The sequence below is a fragment of the Rhyacophila brunnea genome, unplaced genomic scaffold, assembly GCF_057557595.1.
Source record: "Rhyacophila brunnea isolate RB1 unplaced genomic scaffold, BYU_Rbru_1.0 scaffold_14, whole genome shotgun sequence".
In the NCBI taxonomy this organism is placed as follows: Eukaryota; Metazoa; Arthropoda; class Insecta; order Trichoptera; family Rhyacophilidae; genus Rhyacophila; species Rhyacophila brunnea.
The window spans coordinates 27,893,866-27,917,558 of NW_028232796.1; the positions used below are offsets into that span (position 1 = coordinate 27,893,866).

The 23,693-nt window shown below is 33.3% G+C and overlaps 1 protein-coding gene across 1 annotated transcript in view; it reads right to left on the reverse strand.

Annotated features, from left to right (window-relative positions):
* Positions 1–23,693, reverse strand: part of LOC147075815 (RNA/RNP complex-1-interacting phosphatase homolog) — a 130,288-nt gene that overhangs the window by 54,295 nt on the left and 52,300 nt on the right. The gene's annotated exons all lie outside the window — the stretch shown is intronic.

The following is a 23,693-nucleotide window of genomic DNA, read 5'->3' on the forward strand; positions in this document are numbered from 1 at the left end:
TGTACACCTACAGGGATTTACCGGCACCAATAGTGTGTGAATTCAATTATTGCGATAATAACTGTTTACACATAAAAGTACTGACTTTTGTTGGTATATTTTACATAATACGCTATTTTACTTATAATGTACATATGCTTTAAATAATCGCCTAGTTCGCCACTGATGTCGTGTGACATATTATAATATTTGTAAGGTGAAGGTGAGATGTTAGTTAGACTATGGTCAACCTAAGTTTCTTGTTCACGATTTAATTAAGTAATATAAAATGCAATAGAGTCAATAGACTATTATATTCGTAACATATACCTATGCAGAATTCTAATAACAAATAACATCTACTGAATACTATTTTTACTGATTTTTTTAACAAAAATTATGCAGTAATCGATACAGTTTCGTTATATTCAATGTATGAAGATACTATATGCGATTGCAAAAGGAAATTGTAGTATTATCCTCCCTCAATAGTTAATTTACATGCCAATCATTGTTCTCAGCTTCTGGGTGAGTAGTAAGTATATATTTTAATTAAACCATAAATAACAAACCTTTCATCAAAAAGGTAGTCCTTTAATTTGATGTAAGTGGTTCGGACCACACGCGGCCAAGCCGCCTATTACAGATTGATTGAATTTAGTAAAATAAAAAAAATCTAAAATATTTTCCTTCAAATTCCACGATAAGATTTTGGCTACCTACCTGCGTACATAGCTTGCGTGATCATAAATGTTTGATAAAATAATTATTTCGCGAGATCCAAGATTACGCAATCCGCTGATTGCTGAAATACGCTAAAAAATATAAAGGTTATCTCTTACATGAAATTTTAATACTCAGTCGAATCGAGCTTACCAGAGGCACTTTAGCGAAAAAAAACGAAGTTTGTAATTTGAGACATTTTATTGATAATTTACACTTAAACGTGTTTTAATTAATAAATACGTCTATAAAAAACAGTCAAAGATAAACCAACAATTAAAAAAAACATAAAATGTACGTTCATTAAAGGATCCAATTGTATTACTACATATTATTTTATAGTTATGTTTATCATTAAAATTTAGTTTATTAGATTCTATAAGTATAAAGTATTTTGCAATAATTTATAATATATCTTGATTGATGAAACATCGTTTTTTATAAAAAATATAGAGCTTCAATATTGTAACCGAATCTAGATTCGAAACCTGCATCTGAAAAATAGGCATGTAAGTAGCTTTTTCAATATTGTATTTGGACCCAGAACACATACCTACCTATAGATATAGTGGTTGATTCGATAGGAGAGGCTAATAGCCATTCCTCGTAAAAAAAAACTGTCAAGAAACACGTATACCTACATAGGATTGTAGAGCCAATGAAAAAAAACTAATAATACATATTATATTATAAGTCTAATAACTACAGTGTAGAACAGAATATAAGCTCTTTAACGATATATGAAGCGTTATAAATTCAGTTGATAAATTAATTACAACATAGTATAGTCTATTGTTACAATGCTACAGTACATACATAGATTATCTTGATATCTGTCCCGTGGGAAAGTGAGAGATACAATATTATATCCGATATCGAGATGATGTAAAATAGATATCGATAGGCCTATATTGAGTGGGAGGGCGAACATTATTGTACTAGATGACCAACACAATTATTATTATTAAGTTTCAAAAAATGTAACTGTATATTGTTAATAATAAATATATTTTTGTTTCACAAAAAATATCGGCAGCAGGTTGTCAGGGAAGTTACCGTAAGTTGATAAGTTACGTAGTATAGTAAGTTGTACGTCGTTTTCTCTAAAGTCTAGCATGTTCAGCTGCGGTAAGTTGCACATTTTCGAATTTCTTAGGGTTTGTTCCATCCGTTTGACGTATGACGGACGATATTTGCAGTTCATATATCAAAGTTAGTTGCTGGAACCTTATCTGGACACCTGTTTAGTATATATATAATATATTTCTTGTGTAGAGATTCGTCGCTTGTATTCTGATGGTGCTGTTTTATGGTAGCGAATCATGGCACCTTACGATGGCTCAGAACAACCATATACTGAGCTTTGAGAATATATTTGCGATGGATACTTAGTGTGCGGGTGGTATGACTTTAGGATTAACAAGAGAGCGAACCAAGCAGCTTCTCATCACGCTTAGAGTGATGAGGCGACGTTGGACCTGGCTCGGCCACGTGCTGCGGACGCTTGAAGAGAACTTCAAGCCAATTGGATTCCGGCATCCTGGAAGTCCGCTAAATACTATCTACAGTGTATACGATGGAGCTACGAGATGCTGGCATGATCTGTAATGAATACTGGGTAGCGGCAGGGGATCTAGGGGGCGTCGTGCGGTGTCCATATGCTCCAACTGGGGCATACATGGCCGAAGAAAAAGAAGAAGAGATCAAATGCATGGAGCGTGCGTTACGACCAGCCGAAATTAGCAAACGGGAGCATCTGCCTATCCTGCTCTGCTCCTCTCCACAAACGGTAAATTTAATTTAAATTATGGTATTTTGTTAAATAGCGTATAACCATTGTCTTTCGATCAGTATATGGTTTGTTACTATACCTTAATAAGTCACAGAATTATAACTGTTTAAAATCTTCTACAATTACGTAACGTTGCTCCAGCACTAGTAGCACCCCCATATGCAACCGATTTTGAAGCATATTGTACGCCAAAATAGCTACAATTACATGTTTTCTTAAACACGCCATTTATATAATATATGACAGGTCGCAGCAACGTTTATATAAAAGCTTGGCTTGGCTTGGCTCGGATTGCTATAGATATGTAGGTAAAGTTGGGTTTCGGGAATTTTCCGAGGGGAGAATGGAAATTTTTAACATTTCGGGAAATCCCGGATCTCCAAAATCTTTTCTTGGGATTCCGGATTTCTATATTATCAAATATTAATTGAAAAACGATTTTCTATATGGAAAAAGTGGACAGAAAACACAAAATTCAAGGACTGATCGGGGCATTTAACACAATTAAGCCAACGTCGAATCAAAATGAGCGCAATGTTTGCAACATCGGGGAATTTTGTGTCTGAAAAGCGTACGCGATTGTCAGACGCAGCGATTGACAGTCTGTGTTTTTTGAAATTCTATTTTAATAAGTAATGTTTTAAATTATTTTTGTATTCCTACTTCTATTTTGTATGTCTTCTTACATAAATAAAAAAAATCATATTTTTTTGGAATTTGTCTGTTTTTACACGGATTTTAGGACTTTTACAAGTTTTTTTGAAACTTCCCGATTTTTCGAGAATTCTCGAGATTTTTTTTCTGGAAATCCCGAATCTCGTGATTGAGATTTTCTCCGGAAATATCCAACTCTATATGTAGGTAAGTCAGTCTAATCAGCCTAAGTTTTATTCAAAGATCTTCGAGAGAAAGATTCGAATACTTATAGGTATATTTATATTATATTTTTGACGCTGTTCAAGATTATGTATAAAACTATGTATCGACTTTTAATTTTAAATCAGTGCCATTTTTGTTATATGCATACCGTTTGAGACCATTTATATCTAGACATCCGGATGAGCTTCTTTACACTTCAAACACCTGTTCGTTATCCAAGGTGCAAACAATACAAACCACAAGTTTTTTTCAATCGAATTAAATGACTTATCGATTAAATATCTTTATATGGGTAAACAATACCTCGACGTTCCCACAGTATTGTTTTCCCAACGTCAACTCAAAACTGATGCAACGGGACCCGAAAAAAAATAAAGAATGGGCCCGCATCATCAGCTGTCGCACCAAGAGTGCCCCATCGATCATCGAAATGGCCCGCAACACTCGGCCCGCTGTTGCACTTCGACATGTGTTCAAAATAAAACATTAATTTAAAACACCTGCTTTCGCAATTGATTTCATTCCTAAAATTATGAAATATAGATCGTATTGTCTATTTTTTACAGTTGTTTGCGACTTTTTGTCATATCGTCTCTTCTCAACTAAAAAAAATAATGAATGAACAAGGACACTATACATCAGTGGCCAAGGGTGACTTTTGGAAAGAGGTAAGCTGTGGAGATCAGAGAAAAAAGAGCACACTTGTCAGGTAACTTACGAGAAATAAGAAGATAATACTTACGATATTACTACTGATGAATAGGTGCACACTAATGACATCGACACATTGGTCATAGGTTTCACCGCTGAATTTGTCAAAATATTTAAATCACTTATGGCAGTAGAACTCCACGCAGACTTTTCTTAGCAAACAATACGCATCGCTAACAAAAAAGTTTGTTTAATGTATAACTGCCAGTTAAAAACAAATATTTATCATATAATTGTGAAAATGTATAATATAAGTTTTTTTGCTATGAATTTTGCGGCGAATGATTTCGGTACACTATGAGATAATTTATCCACATTCAAAACACAGTAACACACTGAATGTTGTATTATAAAATAAAACTTTATCACCGCTCTGAAATGTCAATATGACATGAACTGTGAATAGTATACATACTTGCTGTCACCGTATGTATTTGTGATCGTGACGTGATCTTGTATTATTAAGTATATGAATGCCGAAGCATTCCAACATTTTTCGTGTCACGATAAACTGAAGAATACATCGTAACTAACTACTCGCCTTTTTTTAATCTCAAATTAACAATATAATTATTGCGCACTTTACTGAAAAAAAGTATTCAGACGCGATTGTATCTATATAGATACATAAAAAGATTGTCCTTACATTATATACTCATATTAAGTCATTATGTGTGGCGCATGTGTAATGTGCATGTGCAATGTGTAAGAGAGAGCGAGACAGGGAGAAGACGTATTAAACATGCACGTATAACGCAAATATCGGAATTCATTTTAATCGGGTCGTGAAAGAAAATAAATGATACTCTCAAATACTTTGACAGATGCTTACAGTGTGGAAATAGCATATCGAGTGACTAGAATATCGAGGATTCGATGTGTTATTCAAGATATTTAAAGTTAAATATGAAAATAAGACTGGACATACACGTAAACGTATGAGATAGAGTGAGACAGTTGGTACTACGACCTGGTAATATTTGCAGGAATTATTATAAAAATCATGGAAGTTTATGAAAATTGTAGGCATGTTCATAACAATAGGTAGGTACTTAGTATGATAGTGAATACTCCTGTTATCAATTTATTTTAGAAGTTAATAAAATTAAATTAAAAAATGAGTTCAATTGAAGATCTTGGCATAAAAACAGCAAATGTCACAAAACACTTTTTTTTCAGGAGAGGGTAAAAACATAATATCTTGGTTGTGAAATTTTTTTTTATTAATTTGACAATTAGAAATTATAGAGAAGTTGTATATGCACTATATGAATGTAAAAAAAATATTAAATTTATTTTGGTTAAATAGATATTTAAAAAAGAATGAGTGTGACATTTGCTGTTTTTAGAAAAGTGGCATATTTTTGAGAGCAGATTTGAGGGTCTTATGATTTTTTAAAAAAATATATCTTTGCACAGTTGTATGTAATCATACACAGGGAATATAGAAATGCAATAAAACGAAAATGGAAAAAAGTGGACATTTGATGTTTTTATGCCAAGATCTTCAATTGCCTTCAGCAGATTTTCCCTGGACTGCATTAGCGCCATTTAAAATCATTTCAAAGTTAAATTATTGCTTATCAATTTTTCAGTGATATACTCAGGTATGTTTTAGAAAACACAACTGTTTGGATGTCTGGAGTGGATACTTGAAAGAACGTCTCACAATTCCTGGACAAAACAGATTGCTCACAAATATGTACATAGTGGCAAATTGGTGCAAGAGTTGTTATTAATTTTTTTATAGACGACATCTTCCTCAAACAGCCAACGAGAATTCAAACTGAATATCTTTAAACTAAAATTGGGTATGATCAATGTAGGAACTATCGATTTTGAAATCTACGAGGCGCACCGACTGAGAAGCTCTTCTTCTAGAATCCGGTAATTTTTGTTAAGAATTTAACTTGTCAAAAGCGTAAACGTACTGCTGAAAATATCGATGTTGTGAATCAAGTAATGGATGAAAATCCATGACAATCAATTACACGTCGTTCTCGAGAAATTGGACTTTCTTATAGCACTGCGCGGAATATTCTTCATAAAGATTTGAATTTGAAGGCGGATAAAATACAGTTAACATAAGAACTTAAACCAAATGACCATTAGGTGCGTAGAAATTTTTCTGATTGGGCTTTAGAGAAACTTGAAACAGACCCATTATTTCATCTGAACGATATGTGGTTCCAACAATATGGTGCAACATGCCATATAACTCGTGACACAATCAACCTATTGACAGAAATGTTAAAAATCTCTTATTTGTCTATATAATACTTTTGCCTGCATCATCAGTGAAATACATTTCCTGAATATAATATTGATCATTTTAATGATAAATAAGAAGGAACAGTACACACGTAATAGGCAAAAACAAAACTGTGAAAGTACCAAGCAACGTAAGACCAAGGACACTTTTCCACTAAAAAAATACACGATTTTCATTGAATACTTGAGCGTAATAACGATTTCGTGCGAGCAAAATTGCCCGTTGATTTCTATTAAGCTCACATAAATCTATTACACTATGAATTAACCTGTAATTTATATTATTATAAAATAATATCAAACGGTTATAAATAATTCGATTATGTGGGCCGCGATCGTGCGCCACAATAAAGCCATAAATCTGGCCAGAGAAAATGTGTGCGGGGGAACAAATTAAAACTATATTCAATTTGTTTATTACAATCAGACGGAGGTACATATGCATTACAGACGCCGTTCAATAATACTGTTCAGACATCGATATACCGATTTCATTAACATGTTTAGCTGGATATATTTTAGAATAAATGGGTAAATTACACGAAAACACTTGTACGAAGGGAAATTGACATAAGCCATCAAGCCGAGTCATGAATGTCGGAAAAGTATTTATGACGAATGGAATACGGTAAATACTTGTGAATGCAATTAATATGTTGCGACGAGTTTTATAAACATACCATATAAGCGTGAAGTTCGATAGTTTTGATGGAAAATATGTATAACATAATGTACGTATTGTAAACTTGTATGTATGTAGTTCGCCGTATCACACACCGTGAAATGTTTTGTTTCGGAAATAGATGGCCGTATATTAAAGACCGTCCAACCTCTTTGGGTCGTATACTACGGACATAAATTTCATGTCTAAATAAAACACGGTTCTTGTCGGTTTACACTTTACAGGAAGCCAGCAGCAAACAAATTTTGAAAATAGCGGATATACTGAATTATTTGTTAGGTTATTTTAGGTTTTCATTCTTGAATTCGTGAATTTTGCCAAAATCAACTATGAAAATTGAATTAATGTTCATATTGATTCTAATAAAATTGGAAGACTATATAGTATACGGTCATCTCTTTCCGATAATAAAGCTTACGGCGAACTGTACCACGGTAAAATGTTTTACGCACACTTTAGATGTAACCGGAAAATATAACATAGTTAGAGTGACACCGAGCAAGAGAAAATGATGCAATAGGCAAGAGCAGTTGGAAATAATAATTAAATTTACCATATGTACCTAATTCGTGCGTCGTCGAAGAAACCGCAATCTACGCAATTTCAAGATTAAGTTCTTCCACCATAATTGAGAATCCCACTGGTGGCATATTGCTCCAAGTGTCATCGCATGAATCGAAGTGCAGAATATTTTGACATAAGTACTCGAAAAAGTACGGCGATTAGCAGTGGGAATGGCGAGGTGCGGCAAAAAATTTGAGAGGGTGAGCGGTTCTTAGTCACTACGGCTAGCTGTAGTTATATCCGGTCGACACACTCTATGAAGCATGTAGGTATGTGTGGACGTCTCATGAAAATAGTCTGAGAAATGCAGTCAGCAGCGTGAGGCTACCACTGATCGCTGTGATTGTGGCAATATTGAGGAGTACTTTTAATTGTACTTGGTACATACCAATTCATTCGCAATAGCTTGAAGACAAGTACCTACCTACATAATTATTAACAAATATTTATTTCGAATGAATGTCTAATATTCGAATTTAATCCAAGTTAAACATTTTTTTTCAATTTAACTAACTCAAAATGAATGCAACTTATTTTTCAAAGTCGTACAAATTACCACGTCGTCAAAGACCTGGGACCGTATGTATGAGATTCCCAAATTCTTTATAAGCTATTTAACTGATTTTCCACCATATAGCGTATAGCACTGTTTGTGACGTAAGCAATCTGACGTCACACGTCATTCAAAATGGCTGCTTCATCTGTCACATTCAAATGTCATTTTAACAATGCATTCATTACAACAAACGTTTGCTTGATGCCCTCGTTCATTTTGTAGACTCTGTAAAACATTTGCGAACTTTAAAAACAGTTTCTAGTCGTTCTGTTTAAAAAAATACGTATAATTTTGATCCATAGTCTATATTCTACATAGTAGGATGGTAGATAGATAGATATATAGTAGGATAATATGGATTTACGTAAGATTACGATAAAATACATCCGCTAAACGACCGCAAAGATAGGTACCTACTACTGTATCTGTATAATATTATACAGAGATCATTACATTACATTCTAAATCCATTTTCATTTCTGTCATTTCTTATTCCGTTTTGACATCTCATAATATAAGTGATTGAAGTGAAGTTAGTCATAATATAACTATGTATTGCCATCAAATGGAAATGTTTACCGGGAATACTTTATCCTTTCGGACAGTAGAATTATAAAATAAATGTGATAAAATAACTGATAAATTATTTAAAGTTTATAATAATTATTCATTTATGATTATTTAATTTATATGGTAGTAGGATAATATGGATTTACGTAAGATTACGATAAAATACATCCGCTAAACGACCGCAAAGATAGGTACCTACTGCTGTATCTGTATAATATTATACAGAGATCATTACATTACATTCTAAATCCATTTTCATTTCTGTCATTTCTTATTCCGTTTTGACATCTCATAATATAAGTGATTGAAGTGAAGTTAGTCATAATATAACTATGTATTGCCATCAAATGGAAATGTTTACCGGGAATACTTTATCCTTTCGGACAGTAGAATTATAAAATAAATGTGATAAATAACTGATAAATTATTTAAAGTTTATAATAATTATTCATTTATGATTATTTAATTTATATGGTACCGTTCGCACACTATCAGACACATTTACAATTTCAAAATTTTAAATTAATGATCGGGGAATGAAATTTTATAAGTTTGCCATATTATGACGTCGCATCGGGACGTCGCTAACCAACAGATTACATTTGCACTCATGCATACAAATGAGCAGTATTTTAAAGTATTTGGGAATCTCATGCATACGACCCCTGGTCAATTAAAATTATTCCATTCGGCTTAAGTGCCTTTCTGCTATTTTTAGTGAATTGATTGTTTCGGCAAATTTACCTTCGTTAATCTAGCGGGGTGCATTTATTCGTTCAACAATATAAAGAAAGTACTTAAACATTTTTTTTAATTCTTGAGAAAATTAAATTACATTTCATATAAGATAATATAAAAATCACCTCGTAGAGGCTTTTTTATTTTTTAACAACAATATAACTTTTATAAACAACGGAAACACGTATAACATTTAAACACTATGGATTTCGCTTAATATAGAATATTACAAAGATCACAAACCTCACAAATCCTTAAGACATATTTCAACAAAATATATAAGTACCTATTTACTGAATTAATTTTGTGATGTTGTGTCATCATCAAGGATCAGTTTTACAACTTTACGACAGTAAATAAAGAGATTCAAAACCGATATAACCAAGTCACTAGTTTGTAGTAGCATAGTATTAGGGTGGCAGGAATCGAAACTGGTATTTAGACCAGTGGTTTTATCGTCAATAGTAACGATCGATATATAAACCGCTGAGAACTGAAAAGACACAAGTCAACCAAACTTAAATGAGCGATAAAATCACTTATATACAATATTTTTTTTTAACACGCAGCTTAATTAAAATAACCAGTAGCCGAATATGAAACTCATAATATTTTCCCATAACACGACCATTTTATAAAATTTCAGTTAAAATACAATTGACCACTACAGAATTGCGCCGCAGGCGAATAATATAATTAGTTTATATTTTGCATGTACTTCTTTACTTATTTTGTGGAACTGGAGTTTAGTGCTGATATTGAACCCTCAGTTAGACTCCTTCATTATTTTCGGTCCCCGATTACTTTCAAAACTTGCAAGTATTTCCAGCTATCCAGCCACCGAAGATATGGCCCTCGCTCATTCGTTTTTTTTTTACTTACCATCCACTAAAGATTAGACACTTCGATAGATAGATTAGATAGTTTTTGATCACCCACACGTATCATGGCTTATAATAAATCTGACGATGACAGGCGCATCAAAGAGCTACAGATGATATTCTCGGTGGGGCCAAATAGAAGAGATTGCAGATACTTTATTATAAAATAGAATTGATCAAGGACTTTGACTGTGCAAGAATCCTATGAGCATACACAATGTATTTTTTGAACATACATAATTTTGAAAACTCTTCTGAGAAAATATATTATAACAAACAGAAGTAACGTACGTAGAAGAAAGTACGACACCCCGCAGGAATCGAACGTGCATCTCTCGAGTATCGCGCCCACGCACATTGCCCACAATGCTAAAGGAGTGATACTTAATTACAACAAATTGTATCTACCTAATAGCTTGTAATACTTACTGAAGCGCTTTCTAAAATGAGCTACTTATTGGCGATTGGCTTTTGTATTTTAAATCAAAGTAGGTATTACTTTAATTACTAACCAACGTCACGGATCACTCCAAGATTTTTTCTATTGGTTATAATATATTTACTCAGAAGTGTTTTCAAAATTATGTATGTTCAATAATTAGAATGTTACATTCTTAAATCTTGTGAATTATTCGTTGAATAAAAAAAATAGTTAATTAAAAACGTATTTTTTTATTGTAACAACTGGTATGATGTCGTGTTGTATAGTCTAACACCCGGTTCTATGGAACAATGGAAAAGAATTACCACCAAAGTCAGTACTGACTAGTTTAACATTCGTTTATATTTCTATCTTTCACTAATATTACTTACGCCATTTCGGTTTTCAGGCTTTATATTTTGAATGTCTCATAAAAGCAGGGCCGCAGCCGCTTGTTTGACGCAAGAAACGCTCTCACAGAAAGTTACGGCTGCAGCTCAATTTTAAATACATTACAAGCGTCCGAAAAGTCAATAAAAATCTCAAAGGGGAACGGCGACTCTTTGGGCAGTGTTGCCGTGTTATATGAAAATCTCAACAGACTTGAATTTTCTCCTAAGTTGAAAAAATTAACAATAGAAAAACACGCCACTAAATATGTTTTACAATTTTGTATTATTAAGACATATTCTTTTATTGTTTTATCTTCGCCATGAGTGATGGGTCATATTTGACTGTAAATGTAACACCGTTAGAGAACCATTAAAATGTTGATGAAACAGAAATAATTACATGTTAATTAATGCTTTTACTCAATAAGATGTGATTTAATTGTAAGCCTAAAATAAATATGTAGTATAATTGGTAACCATGTTTATTCCTTTAATATTCGATGTCTCAAATCATAAGCATTAAAAAACTGTGGCTTCCAATAAACAGATATGTAGGTACCGTAAGTTTTTTAAGCGGAAACAGTAGCAATTTTCACATCAGATTTCGGCAAAATTCGTGTATTCAAGAATGATAAACCCTAATAAATAATCCAGTATAATATCGGGTATTTTCAAAATTTGTTTGCCGCTGGCTTCCACTACATAGACAAGAACCAAACGTACTTAAAGATAGTTAATAGGTACACCCGAAATATGTCAACCAAATGTAATAAACCTAATAAAGCTAAATGTATTACATTGTAAATGAGGTTACACACATCGAGCGAGTAATAAGAAGACGCGGGATAGCTTTTTCAAAAGAAACTATCTCAAACTTCCGACGATAGCTACCATAGACAATATTATACAAATTAGCTGCACTCACTGTACACCTTGCATGTTATGCTTTAAAGTTTATATTTCGGTTGGTCTTGTCGGTTCAAGTTTAAGGGAAGCCAGCGGCAAACAAATTTTGAAAATAGCAAATATACTGGATGTTAGGTTTTCATTCTTGAATTCATGACTTTTGCCAAAATCGGCCGTGACAATTAGCGCGGTTCCCGCAAACCGACTTGTACCGTTTCGCTTACTGCATATCTACATCATACATCATCTACATATAAATGTAATTTTAAATACATACCTAAATTATTTTTTATAGCCACTGATGCATGATTTTGCATGTTTTTTTTACGCATTGGCAACACCCAGTCTCCAAGTCTATATTATTTAGAAGTCAAAAAAAGTTCATCATTTTTACGATACATTCATTCGAAAAACATTAAGACATTAAAAATGAACAGTCGATAACAAAAACATGCCCAGAAGTATTTCGAAGATTTTACGAGATTTCTCGAACGGCCCAGTCGGCGAGGAGGAGTCGCCATCTCGTAAATACGAACCCTCGACTGTCATGTCTGCTTTGAAACCGCGAAATTTCTAATTAAAGACTATGGCCGGTTAATTTTGACCTGAGAAATGTACAAACGGCTACATACTTGCATAAATAATAAGCAGTTAAAGGAAGGTCCTGTGCATCGTTTTTAATGAAATCCATTTGGTTCAGACTGCGAAAGTTACATTACCATTATTTATTATTAATATAATATTATAGATACTTGAGAAAGAAAGAATATACATAATTTTATAGTACGTATATAAATCGTTTAAGGATTATATACCTACATTCAAAATTTAAACGCATTCAAATAATTTTCAACTACGGGCCTGTGTAAATTCACACATTTTTACGATAATGCAGAACTAGAGTAAATGTCAAATTCTAACTTAGGAAATAGAAATGACAAAACATAGTACTAATCCCAAAGACGATGAAGAAAGGTCGTATTGTATTTTTTTTGTTTTTTTATTAAAATAAATGTCTCGTGAAATGTTGATTTTTACAATAAAATTAACGTTTTATCCGAATAAAATTCCCCTAAATGGGAAACTTCGCATGTGCGTAGCACTAGTTTCAAGTGCTACGGCCGCCATCTTGGAAAACAGCGGCCGATCTAAAAATGAAAATTAAAAAAAATATATGGTGCATGAGATAGATATAAATGAAATGCGCCTTGACACAACCATCATGTAATAAATTAAAAATACACTAATAAATATTTACATTTTTCATACACTACAGTTCATTAACGGTTGCGGATACGATAAAAATGATTCATATTAATTGATGTTTGTATTTTTAATGTTGGTTTAATGTTGTAAGAACTGACTGGGGGTACCATTCATTCTGAGAGAAGCGGAAGATCGAGAAAGATGGAAAGTCTTGGTCGCTCAAAGGATGGCGAAATTAAAAAGCGGTCACGATCTTCAGCCATGAGTGTACGACAACAAGAGAATATTGTTTAAGTTTTATTTGAAACTTTATTCGATATTTTCAGCTGCTAATGAGATATGGCTGAAAAACTAACAATCGTCATCCATTTTCCAAGATGGCGGCTGTATAATACAGAGACTAGTGTTGATTTTTAGTATGTTATTACTGAGCACTAGCTGCTGTCCGAGCAGGAGATCAATCACATCATACGCGCGTTAAACCCAAGCAAGGATTCGGGCTCGCTGCGTCAGAGATTATATATTACTCTAGTGGAGAGATTCCTCTATTCAGTGACTGCATCAAGAGAGGCACATTCCCCGACTGTTGGAAGCGGGTCTTACTGAAGATAATCCCCACAGCCGGCAGTCGAGCATCTTCGGACCTCAAAGCATATCGCCCTCGAACACTCTTGCCGGCCCACCTGAACGAGAATGCACCACTTTCGAATAATTAATTCGGTTTCAGAAGAAGTACTGCGTCCTTGGATTTTTCCTGGACATTGCGGGTGCGTTTTACAGTGCGTCCTGGTCTCTTATACTTCAAAATCTGCTGCTCAAGAGATTACCAGGGAATTATTTGTTCGCGTCTATTAAAAATCAGCAACAGATCTATTGAGTTTCGAGTTGGTAATAGAGTAATAGAGAAGCGCACCAGCATGGGCTGTCCCCAGGATTTTGTTCTAAGTTCCCTTCTCTGGAATATACTGGGTATGGTTTGGAAGGGGATATATTTGTGTAGGGCACTAGTACTATGCATAGGCAAAGCATCCCTTTTAGGCCAACAATTTCCCGGTGAGGGTTATTTTTTTTATAATGCGTTATTGACTGGATTATATAAAAAAAAAAACCGCGAAATGTCGACGAGAAAAATAAAGTCCACGCAAATGTACCGAGTCATTCTTTCTCTTCTATATATTTTATAATAAATGGCGACGCAAGGCTGTGGCGCGCAACAGGTCAAAGGTTCCCTCTTATTTTTCATTTTCTCGCACGCCGTCCGCCCGGATATATCTGTTTTGTCATTTTTGTTTTAAGTATAAGTTATTTTGTGATGATTTATACATTGTGAAGACGTGTGGAAAAATATTTCCGACCAAAGAAATATGAAACCATAGATACATTTTATATATTTTGTAATCACACACTATGAATTTACCATTTAAACTATTGTCCGGCAACTTCATCTTGGCTACGTGGCGAATCTGTGAACTACGTACAGCTAATCGAACTTCCGGTTTCAAATTAGGAACGCCCCCAAATTTTTCATTACATTTTTGACACTTCGTCTTGGACGCTTCTATCAATTTACGTAATTTGAAGCTTTTTATATTCAAAAGATGTCTAAAACAATACGAAATGATGTTCGAATTATTATCAGTAAACTTTTGATTTATTGCGAAGAAGAAACAGAGTCGTATTTAAAAGGCGAGCCTATACAATACTTTCAACAAGCCCATATTACGGGTTCCTGTCATTGTCAGGTATGTCAAAATTCAGTGTTGTAATACTAGAAATATTTCCCCAAATACTGGAAATTATGTTTGTATATTATAAAGTTATGTGTATCGTAATCTATTTTATTAATATTTTTAGACGTATAATAGTTAAGTATAAATGATCATTAGTTAGTTAATAAATTGTCCTATTTTTTCCTAATTATTTTCCTAATTTTTAAACCGATAAGTAGGTACATATTGTTTTAAAATTTATGTAAGGTGGATATAATTTAATTTATAGAAAATTATTTTCACAGTATGTGTTTCTACAACAATTTTACTAAAAATACGATATAAAGACATCATTTGTAAATTATAAAACATGTGATTGGGTCATCAATATAATATTGAATATGTTATATCTTTCACTTCTACTTTTTTACTCATAATTTGTATTCTAGTTATTTAATTAATAAATACCTGCAGCAATATTATCAGTTAATGTGGGTTCAATGATACATTTCCTTCCATATTCAATAATTACTCTGTATTAATTAACATAATAGTAATAATTAAGAGGTGAAATTATTTGAAAAAAAAATTCTATTGATATTTATTGAACAATAATTAGACTTATAAATTAATGTACCTACTTATAAACTTACTGAGAATAGAACTGATATAAACTTAAAACCTAATTTCGCGGGATATGTTTTCTCAAAAAATGACAACACTGTGAAATATTCTATATGCGATAAGAGCGACTTCCTGTTGTGGCCTAAATAATGTTGTCGTACAGTAATACCTATAATTAAAACCATACGTTTGGAACAGGGTTATTATCCCTTATAGAGGGAGCTGTGAACCGAGGTTCCCAATATAAAGAAACGAGTATATTTAAAAAAAAATCTGAAATTACCTCGTGTTCAATATATAACGAATTTTAGAGAGTTATTAATTACGCATCATACAAAAGGAGGGGGAAACGGAACACGGCCTAATAATCCGTGAAGAAAACGTAAAGAATAGGTCCTGCCAAGTAAGAGTGTGTAGAAAGACAGCTCCGTGTAGCATTCAGATCCCGCCGTCTTGGGTTTTCAAGCAAATGGGGGGATGGGAATGACGGTATTTCGTAAAAAAATATATTTAAAAATTATTAAACAGAATGCGTTTTGGTCAAGTTATCCCAATCATAACAATAATATAGGCACACAAGCCGATGCATTATTATTTGTATTGTATTTTTTTTTAATTACAAGAAAATGAAAATTAATATTTACGTACTTAGGTGGTACTTGAACCATAAAAATAAAGACGTAAGATTGATGTCTTTGAGATGTAGTATTGGAGGCGCATACTAAGGGTTCCATGGATGGCTAAGACTAAGAAGATCCGTTTTCAAAGAATTACCGACTTTCTAAAATATTTATATTTCCAGAGAATTCGTCAGTTCTTTTACCACATAGCCAGAAGAAAGAGACAATTTTATTGTACGCATATTATAATAATATATATATTTTAACACTACAACAAGCCATGAGGCTCAAATGACGGTAGTGTAGTTAGTAATCGAAGAGAAACAGTCACAAAAATCCAGGGTTTGAGAAAATTTTACGCACTGGATTACAACGTACACTTGTCGGATAGTTTGAATGTTGATAATATACGTTCACTGCGGATACGTTTAAATACTCAAATGAATGAATAGATAGACAGTGATACCGGAACTGGCATTATAGTGAGTATTGCCATAGTACCCCCCTCGTAGTTGAATGCGTTTACGATACAAAGTCATAATATTATGAACGAATGGTATTGTTTAATTAATACCTACGTGAAATGGTCAATCATTTCGAATACAAATCATATCCGAATTGTACCTGAACTATGGCATTCACATTATGTCTAGTTTATAGCTGACTGTGATAGAGCGCGTCAATAATTGATAGTCGTTTAAACACACAGAGTCATAATTGTATTATTTACAATATTTAAACGGACAATCGTAATATAACAAATGAAGTTCAAAATCCTGTAAATACGGGTATAGTTGTTTTTAAGCCACATTCAACCGTGTTATATCTGTTTCCGAAAGAATGAAAGTCGTATGTGCAGATTTAGATGTCTACAAAAATACGCCTTATATTTTCCACACATTGCGTCCGTTATTGAAACAACTATAAAATAATATTATTACCACCTACATCAGATCTGTCCAAAGTTCGTTTTTTTCTTTGATAATAAGTATACCTCACCGCAAGTGCATTGATATTGTTAATTAATTACCTGTTTCACGGATCTACCTTAAATTAGTGGTTGTTTAGTTTTAATTGACCGGAAATTATCGATATTTAAACAAAAAGAAAACTCATATAATTTCAATCGTAATTATTGATGATCTCAAATTATATCAGCCAAAGGGTAGACCTCCCAATGCAGTAATCGTGCACACATTGGTGGATTTTATCGGGAACATACTAAAGGAACTGATCGTGCCAGCGTTTTCTATTAAATGAGTTCAATATGTACGTATATTTGAATTTAAAGAAAATCTACACTTAAACAATTAGCCTGCTATTATAACAGTGACAAAGACTACCTGTTGTAGACCGTATCCGGAAATTTGTTCGTAAACAGTTCACTGCAGAACACTTATTCGTGCCCAGCAGTACGTGAAACATGAGTTCGTGTAACATTAATTAATCAAATGACGAGATCTTCGTTGAACATTTCACCGTGTAGTATATTTGTACGTATGCTACAACATGTGGCGAATTTTATGAGATGTCTTTACTAGGTTAGGTTAGGGTTAATCTAATTGGAACAGTACTACTTGCAAACTATCGCCGCATTTTGTGAGATACGTACAAATGAAATGTTCAACGAAGAAATCGTCAATTGATAAAATGTTATACGAAGTCATGTTTCACGTACTGCGGCGCACGAATAAGTGTCCCACGATGAACTGCATACTTACAACTTACATGTAACCGTTGTAGACAGGTAAACGGAGGTCAAACAAAAATAATAGTGCTCACTTGGATAGTTACACTAAATAACAGATAATAATATAGATATTAAAATAAATAGTTTTAAAAACCTCCGCCAGCTACAAATCGTGCTAGTAGTATTATCATGATATACGTTCATTTAAATTACAAAGTTGATAGCCATTTGTAGATATTTCAGATAGCGTAGTCCTTAGCAATTATAAACAAGACTAATAATTAGATCGATCGCTTATTGTAGAAGAGAATCACCCGGAAAGTGAAATATTATATATTATATAATATGATTTTAACAATGTATCTCAGATTTTTTCAAAATAATGTAATTTCAATTTAAAAAAAAAACTTACTTTACGAATACTTAATTACTTCCAGAGTGTAGACTGTAGATTATGTGCTCAGATTAAATTACATATACAGATGTAATCTATATATACAAAAATGTTATAAAATAGTTTGCTATAAAATGTAAGTCAAATCCGTGAATTGTACCTAGATGCCTAATACATCATGGTGCAATTTTTTTCATAGCGGACAATTCCTTATAACGTCATACGAGTCAGTCAATACAAATGGCATACTAAAAATTACCTCGTTTTCAATCTATCTATACTCCATACTTGATGTGCATACTAGGATTACATAATCAAAATAATTTGATACATTAACGACATAATATACTTACACAACTTGTTTGATTTACGACATCTATAATAGTACATATATCGCTAGTTAGTTGTAGTGATTTAAAATAATATTTATACACAATATGGATGAAATCCGCTTTCTTTGTGACGCTTCTATATTGCGTTCCATCGCAATACACGTTGAAAACACGTCCAATAAATATTGAGTTTGCCACTATTTTCTAGTATAATATTCCACTATATATTAAAAAAAAAATGGATGTTTCAATTGTTTTGATTGAATTAAAAATAAAGACTACGGCCTCTTCCATAGGGGCTGGTTGTACCTATCGGGAGGCTCTCAGCGGAAATCATTCCCTGTCATTAAAGACTGTTAATCGATCCTAATAACCGCACACCAGCCCTCTACTCCTCGGAGGCGCGTCTCCCTCGTGAGGGAGATGATGTAGTGTCAACGGACGTAGTAATTACCCCAAGAAGCGGCAGGATCCTTATTACAATGTGAGCAGTGGCCGGTCGGATTTTATTGAATGAGGGGGGATTATATTTAAATTAACTCGCTTTCCAATTTACACCACTGCATTCCTAATGAATTATACAGAAATTTAGTTTGGTATAATGAACAATAGATATCCGTTAAAATCATTTACGAATGGACCTTTAAAATACGAATTGGGGGCCCAAAAAACAGTGAAACGAGCCATTTTTAGAGAGAAAGACTGTTTAAAATTTCAGACTCTATCACATTACATTTGACCGATGGTGTTAGTGTTTTTAATTCATGATAATCTGGAAAAAGACTTTTTAATTAAAGATAAAAAAAATATCTTTTATGTCCCAGGTTCGTTGCCAATTTGACCTTAAACTTAAACTTTTACCTCTATTGCAAATCTAGATATGAATACACTATTGACTGCCATGTGCGCGAATTCTATATCGATTTACACAATTATGGTCAATCAAGCCTTACTGGGAATAGACCTCTCCTGTGCCATAAGATACCGCATTTCCCTTCCACATTGCTAATTATCATTAATTAAACTTGTTTTTCCATCCATCATTAATCATCCACGGTGGCCGCGCGGTTTAAGCGTTGGACTATAACGCCGTGGGTCCCAGGTTCAAACCCTGGGTCTGGCAAGTACACATATTGTTTTTTCAATTTGTGTGTGAGTCAGGGTATGGACCTAATAGTTTGAGCAAATGGCTGACATTCATTTCTAGTAAAAAAAAATCTGTTAATACAAACCTCTACTCTGTGGAGGCCTATATGATCCTATTAGGATCGGACATGGCCGAATATAATAAACTTGTTTTTAGGTGAATGAACCCAATAACAAATTGTAATTTAGAAAATTCATAATTTGTAATCTAAGATTTTGACAGCCGGGTACAAAATCATCATTAGAGCATTTATTTAGTACTAATATTTTTCTGAGACTGAATGTCGCCTTCGGCCTTACTGATTATATTGATTGAATTAAATAACCCTTCCCGTCAATATGTTACGCAACTGGAAAGTCGACAACGTAAGGAATCCGCGTACTTATGCTGAGATTAATTGAAAACGATCGATTAAAGGGTTAATCTCCAACGAGCGATTAATTTTCAATTATACCACTCTCCACAGGCATTTATCGGCTGTGATTATAGGGCAATCCAACAATGCATATGAGATATAAGTCGGGTGCTTTTAATAAAAATGAATTTAAAGTAGGATAAATCGATAGCGGACTGGTTTGGGGTGTTATTATTTCCAATGTTTCGGTAATTCATTTCCAACGTGTTAAATGGGGTTATTCGGCAATCGATTTTGAACGTGCCAATTACTGCCGACTTTACCCTACTGACGTTTCGCGAAAATAATAATTTCAATTTATATCAGCTTCTCAAAATGTAGTCCAAGTGTGAATTTAACGGTTCGATGTGCGAAGAGACGAGTCCCATGTTAACATTAAGCTAACTAAAAGATAAATACGCTATTCTTAATACCCACCATAACTATTGTTAACTTACACTTAAATATAACCCAGTGGCGAGGGGTGGAGGTAGGCTGTTAAGAGTCGACATAAATAGTGCACACTAAACTTTGTCATTTATACTTATTTCTTTTCATTGGGCTAAGAATATAATTAGTAGATGGTGCCGGTTACTTTTAAAATTCAATTCAACCCTGCCTAAACCAAACCATAGTAGTTTATGAATGCTATTGGCGATCCGACGAAAATAGTGCACACTTTCTCAGTCTTACTTATTTGTTTTCGTTGAATTAAGAATACGTATTAGGTACAGATAATGGTTATTTTTTTTAATTCATTATGCTCTGCCTGAACCAAACCACAATCGAAAGAAAATATTCTTCAATCAATAAAATATCTAAAAATATATATTGTTTAATGGCATAATTTTAGATATTTTATAGATAAACGAATATTTTTTTACTATTATCTAATATGGTTTGGATTAGACAGGGTTTAATTTTATTTTAAAAACTAACAAACACTATCTAAAAAATAAAGTTCAATGAAAACAAATACGTTTGACTGACAAAGTTTAGTGCACACTATATATGTCAGATATTAACAGATTACCTCCACCCTTCGCCACTGATATAACCTCAGTGAAAATTCATTAAACGCTCCGAAATATACAGTGATCCAAACAAAAGGGATTATAACGATTAGAGGGGTATAATATAATGCTTCTCCTGGCTGGGCTACATAAAACACTGAACAGGAATTCATTCAATTGCGACGCTTATCCATGCAAGGTAAAGCACTACCAGGAAATACTCAAGAGTCAAAAACCTGGTGCCTGAATCGGTCGGTTACATGTAAATTGTACGTAAAACATTTCAACGTGGCACAGTTCGCCGTGAGCGTTCTGTCGGAAAGAGATGACCGTATACTAAACAGTCTCCAATTTTATTAGATCCAATATGAACATTAATTCAATTTTCATAGCTGATTTTTGAAAAATTCATGAATTCAAGAATGAATACCTAACCTTACTTAACAAATCGAGTGCTTAAAGTCAGACAACGTTATCTACAAAAAAGTGTTTTTTTTTTTTTTTGATATAACGTTATTTTACATTTACGGCTACATGATAGTCAAACAACGTTATGTCAATCTTTTCTAATATCTTATTAAATCGTCAGTAAAGTTTACATAATACTAAGTATTACTACATAACTACATAAGTTACAATTGTTTTCATATTTTTTTAAAACTATCCCTATAAATTTTAACATCATTATAAGCAAGATAAACGTACAATACACAATACATTATAAAATATTAACATTAGGTTTTAAATAAACATTTCCCTTGTAGAGTTACAAGAATCTAAAATAACGATTTTTGGCTCTCCTGTAAAGTTGCACTTTTGTAGATAGTGTTGTTTGACACTAAGCCCTCGAAATAATCCAGTATATCGGCTATTTTCAAAAATTTTAAAAGTATAAACCGACAAGAACCGTGTTTTATTTAGACATGAATTTCATGTCAGTACTATACAACACAGAGGTTGTACGGTCTTTAATATACGGCCATACATTTCCGATACAGCATTTCACGGTGAATTGTGTCACGGCGAACTGCATACGTACAAGTTTCCGGACACGGAATCGGTCAAGCTACAAACGGATGATAGAAGAAACATCATTATCGTCGTATCCTGAAATAAACGCTGCTTATTAAATTCGTACAAATCACCGCTTTGGCAAAAGGTCGATTGATTTACACTTTATTCGGTATGACTGCTTCTTTGCTATTTATGAAACGGCCGATAAAATTATATGTACCACGGTTTTGGTCTGTTACGGAGAATTGGCTGAAAACATTAAGGCGATGTCACCTACCAGACACCTTGCAGAAAAATACGAAGCTTGCAATTTGAGACATTTTTTTGATAATTTACAATTTCAACTGTGTTAATTAATAAATATGTACCTACCTGAAAACATTAAAAAGAAAAATATTTTTTATTTTAAGTCAAAGATAAACTTACAATTATTGTAAAAAATGTACTTAATAAAATGTGAATTTGTTGAATTGGACCCCATCTTATTATTACATATTATATTTTATGGTCATTTTTATTATTAAATTTTCTAAGCATTGCCTAAGAGAATTTTGACGAAATATATTTTATATCTATTTTAAAACACATCGATTTTTTTAAAATATAAATGTGTATAACTTGAAATCCTTTTTATTTATATCAAATTTTATTAAGGTATGGTCCCAATACTCCTAATATTGAAGCTCGATTACATCGCCGTAGGCCGATTCACAAATAGCAGAGATGCCAAATAAACGTTTGCATAATTGAACTGAATTGAATTGAATTGAATTGAACAATTCGGAGGAATAAGACAAGGTTCGCTAGATTTCAAAATCAGCCAAGTCCATAATAGATGAATAGGAGAAAAACAGCTTTTTGTTTTCTCAAGTACACAGTCACAAGGGTGAAAGTTTATATTATTTCGAGTACTGAATATTTAAAATGAATAAGTTCCACATTCCGATAATGCAGACATGTTAGAAAGTAGTAGTTCTTCAGCAATTCACAAAAAAGTCAAAAATACCTAAAGGTGGACTTAGCTGATTTTGAAATCTAGCGACACAATAAAAGTGACTACCCGTTTAGCCTACAGTCTACCTAGTTTCGAGGTTTTCTATAAGTAGATATTTACTTTCCATTCGATTGCATTTAACGAGATGAACACTCGCTACTTAGTTGTGTAAACCAAATTGATTTCTCCCATACAATCAGTGTGACCAATCGTCAGTGTGTCAGCGGTGGTATGCCACAAGTTCACACGCCTGTCTACCGGTAAATAATAATTGAAATTAAAATACGACATTGTACGTGGCTTGGCTGTATGCTCGCCTCTCGTATTTCTCGGCTTTACGGCTGTGTAATTGCCGAGGTGTCCTCTCGAAAGGGTATTCGTGGTTAATTTGAAGGTTACACATACGAAAGCCTATAATATTTCATATTGGATGTAACTAATAAGATATGTTATACGTACGTATAACTAGGCTTACCATACGTCCCGACGTC